Source organism: Herpailurus yagouaroundi, unplaced genomic scaffold, assembly GCF_014898765.1.
Source record: "Herpailurus yagouaroundi ecotype Mexico unplaced genomic scaffold, PumYag 159, whole genome shotgun sequence".
NCBI classification, from domain to species: Eukaryota; Metazoa; Chordata; class Mammalia; order Carnivora; family Felidae; genus Herpailurus; species Herpailurus yagouaroundi.
In genome coordinates this window covers 51,004,599-51,008,392 of record NW_024412400.1, presented here as the reverse complement: position 1 = coordinate 51,008,392, position 3,794 = coordinate 51,004,599, and the positions used below count along the sequence as shown (strand labels likewise).

At 45.9% G+C, this 3,794-nt stretch overlaps 1 long non-coding RNA gene across 1 annotated transcript; it reads left to right on the top strand.

The window, feature by feature from the left end:
* The first annotated feature begins 1,239 nt into the window (after window positions 1–1,239).
* LOC121033344 (uncharacterized) lies at window positions 1,240–3,041 on the top strand. The gene is made up of 2 exons (XR_005791846.1): window positions 1,240–2,172; window positions 2,876–3,041. It is a non-coding gene; the product is annotated as an uncharacterized LOC121033344 (long non-coding RNA).
* Window positions 3,042–3,794: the final 753 nt, after the last annotated feature.

The window sequence follows — 3,794 nt, the reverse complement described above, 5'->3', positions numbered from 1 at the left end:
TCCTTCTGATTATACCAAAGACAAGGTCCTGGTTTGGAACTAGATCTTTAACACTGTTCTAACATTTGCTTATTGCTATTATTACTGTTTAATAAGTATAGGTCAAGAGCCTTGGGCTGGTTTAGGTGACACAGAGGCTGAATTCCAAACTGGTGGCTCTGTGACTGAATCCAGCCTGCAGATACGATTTTCACTATGCCATATTTATATTTATATATATTTTGGGCCAACATTTAGAAACTCCAGAAATTTTGCCTAAAACCCCAGATTCCAAGCTTCTGTTAAATAATCAAATTATGCTCAAATTCCTTCGTGGCAGAATCTGACTCTATTCTTTAAACAGGACACATGCTCTGGGGCCCTGGGCGGCTCAGTTGATTAAGCGTCTGACTTTGGCTCAGGTCATGATCTTGCACTGGTGAGTTTGAGCCCCGTGTCAGTCTCTGTGCTGACAGCTCAGAGCCCAGATCCTGCTTTGGATTCTGTGACTCCCTGTCTCTCTGCCCCTCCGCTGCTCGCACTCTGTCTCTCTCGCTCTCAACAATAACGGACATTAAAAAAATTTTTTTAAACCGGACATGTGCTCTCCACTTTGCCACAGTCTCTACCACTCCTTATCATGTTATACAGGACCCATATATTATTCACTTCCATTGCCTTCCCAGCCCCTCTACGCATTTGCATCTTAGGTCTGTTTTAGGAATTCTGTGGCTAAAAAGGTAGACCACAATCAAGCTTGACTTTCAGGCTAAGGAATTTGGTCTTCATTCTATAGGAAATAGAGAGCCATTAATTTTTTAGTAGGGTAGCCAAGGCTTAAAGCAACTCTTTCAAAAATGATTCTGACTTTTATTTGAAACTAAGGATGAGGAAGGGAGAATGGAGGCAGGGGGCTGATGAAGGGGTAACCTTAAATTTCATTGTCTCAGGAAATGGAAGCTGGGCCTAGGCTGTGAAATGAGTGGGTCTGGCCTACACGGCCTCCAGACATGCAGTTAAGAACAGGATTGGGTGGGGTGCCTGGGTGGCGCAGTCGGTTAAGCGTCCGACTTCAGCCAGGTCACGATCTCGCGGTCCGTGAGTTCGAGCCCCGCGTCCGGCTCTGGGCTGATGGCTCAGAGCCTGGAGCCTGTTTCCGATTCTGTGTCTCCCTCTCTCTCTGCCCCTCCCCCGTTCATGCTCTGTCTCTCTCTGTCCCAAAAATAAATAAACGTTGAAAAAAAAAATTTAAAAAAGAACAGGATTGGGAGCCTTGGGCAGTGCAAGGACAAGTAGAAAGCCAAACCTGGACTGGAAATGCATGGTCATCAGTGAGGTGAAGCTAACTGGGCCGGAGCCTAGAGGGACTTTTTGAAGCAGAGACACAAGGCCCTTAAATAAGGGCCTACAAGCAGGAAGGGAACCATCAGAGCTGGTTCTGGCCAGGCAGGCAAAGGTAATACCAAGGTGGTGGTTGTGGGAATGGAAATAGCTGGAGAGATGTAAAAGCCATTTAGAAGAAAGATCCAGTGATACTGGTAGCTACTAGGAAAGGGGGTCTTAAGGAGGAATAAAAAAAAAAAAATGATTCTAAGACTCCTAACTTGGGAGCCAAAGAAGATAGTGGTGAGGAGGAAGAAGAAATTTTTGAGTATATGAAATATGAGGTTCCATAAGGATGCCCAGTGGGCACTGGAAGGACTGACGTTTAGAGAGGTGTAGGCTGAAAGTAATACTAGGGTATCATCTTGCACAAAGATGAGAGATGAAGATAGAGAAAAGGAAGAGGGAGGGAGAGAAGGAGAGTAAAGAGTAAATCTTAGGGCGAATTTAAATTTAGGATGTCCATGAAAGTATCACAAATGGTCTGATATGGAGGAAGAGAAACATTTAGCTCCATGCTGGTTAAGGGGCAAGGGGCAAGGCCATAGTGTTGTCACAACCTTCAAAGACCACAGCAAATGAGGACCAAGAAACAGAAGCAGAGCCAAAGTAGTATTTTCTAGAAAGAGGATCTCCACATTCATTCATTCAACAAGTATTTATTGAGAACCTAGCTTTTATCCAGGCCCTGAACAAACGGAGGTGGGCCAAACAGAGACCCTATGCTGATGGAACTTACATCCTGCTGGAGAAGACAGACATTACACAAAGACTGATCGTGGTCAATGTTACCAAGAGAAACAAAGCAGGGTAAGTGGACAGATAGTGACAAGGTGGTCCAAATAGGCCTCTTTGAGGAGGTGGCATTAACATAACCCTAAAATGAGGGAGTGAAGAAGAACATTCTAGGCAGAGGGGAAAGCAAGGGCCAAGACAGTCTGGCACATGCTTGGTAGGTATGAGAACAAAAAGGAGGCCAGAGTAGCTACAGAACAAGGGGAAGGGGGAGCCAGGGGCGAGGTCATGAAGAACCACATAGGCCAAGCTAAGGATTTTGGATGTTAGCCTGTGGGGGCGTGCTCTTTGGAGGGTTGAAACAAGACAGTTACATGGTGTTACTTCACTCTGAACAGGATCACTCTAGAGGTCTGGCTATGGCTTAAAGGGTGGGGCCACGAAAGGTACAAGGGCACAAGCAGACAGTGAGGAGATTCTTATGTGGTAGCAGTGAGAGATGGTGGTTTGGAGCAGGAGGAATGTAGGGAGCAGCAGCAAGATGGATGTTGGAGGATGGAGCCATTCAAGAGGGAGACCTCCCAGACGGTGTAAGAAGCAGGGAAGAACAGAACTGAGAGCAGAGGGGCAGGAGCAACAAAACTGTAACATGGAAGAATATAATCGTCCACACTCAGGGGCGGTTTAGAAGCTTTGAGGCAGAAGAAGGCAGGCTACCCTGGCCTTCAGCTCAACCACTTTTGTTTTTGTTGTTGTTGTTGTTGTTTTTTTCTTACAGATCCCTGTGGAATAGCTGTTGATTTTAGAGGAGGGTGAGTTTGTCAATGTTGAAAGAAGACCCACTTGGGAAGAAAACTTGATTTTGTGTTTCCAGTGTATGACAGGAAAATGGTGACCTCTCCAGACCTCAAGGATATATGTAAAACAGAGAGCTTTTTACCTCATACTATCTAGAGTCTTAAGAATAACACCTCGGGGCGCCTGTTTCCGATTCTGTGTCTCCCTCTCTCTCTGCCTCTCCCCCGTTCATGCTCTGTCTCTCTCTGTCCCAAAAATAAATAAAACGTTGAAAAAAAAAATTTAAAAAAAAAAAAAAAAAAAAAAAGAAAAACACCTCGAGGGGAGCTTGGGTGGTTCAGTTAAGCTCTTGGTTTTGGCTTAGGTCATGATCTCATGTTTGTGAGATCCAGCCCCACATCAGGCTCTGCGTTAGTACAGAGTATGCTTGGGATTCTCTCTCTTTCTCTCTCACTGTCCCTCCCCCCGCCGCCCCCACCAAATAAATAAATAAACAGTAAAAAACAAAAGTAGCAGAAGAATACCTTAAGACACCTCCTGCTTAGCCTGACTCCATGGTTTCCTGGACTCTGTGTACCAACGTGTGGTGGTCCCTGTGGCCTGTCCTGAGGGCCACCACTCATTATCTCCACACTAGGTAGCCTGGTCCATCTGGCTCTCCAGTCTACACACTGGAACTAAGTTAGCATTCTCGAAGTCCTCATCTGTGGCCTTTTCTCAGAAACCTTCAGGGGCCCTTATTGCCGAGCAAATTGAAGTAAGTGTTTCCTCCGAATGGCCCAAACCTGCGTCTGTGTCCTCTTGGTCTTCTACTCATCCCAGGGCCGGGACAAAATGGCACTGCTTGCCATTCTCCAAACATGCACCACCTTTTCCTGCCTTTACTACTGCTCCTCCCT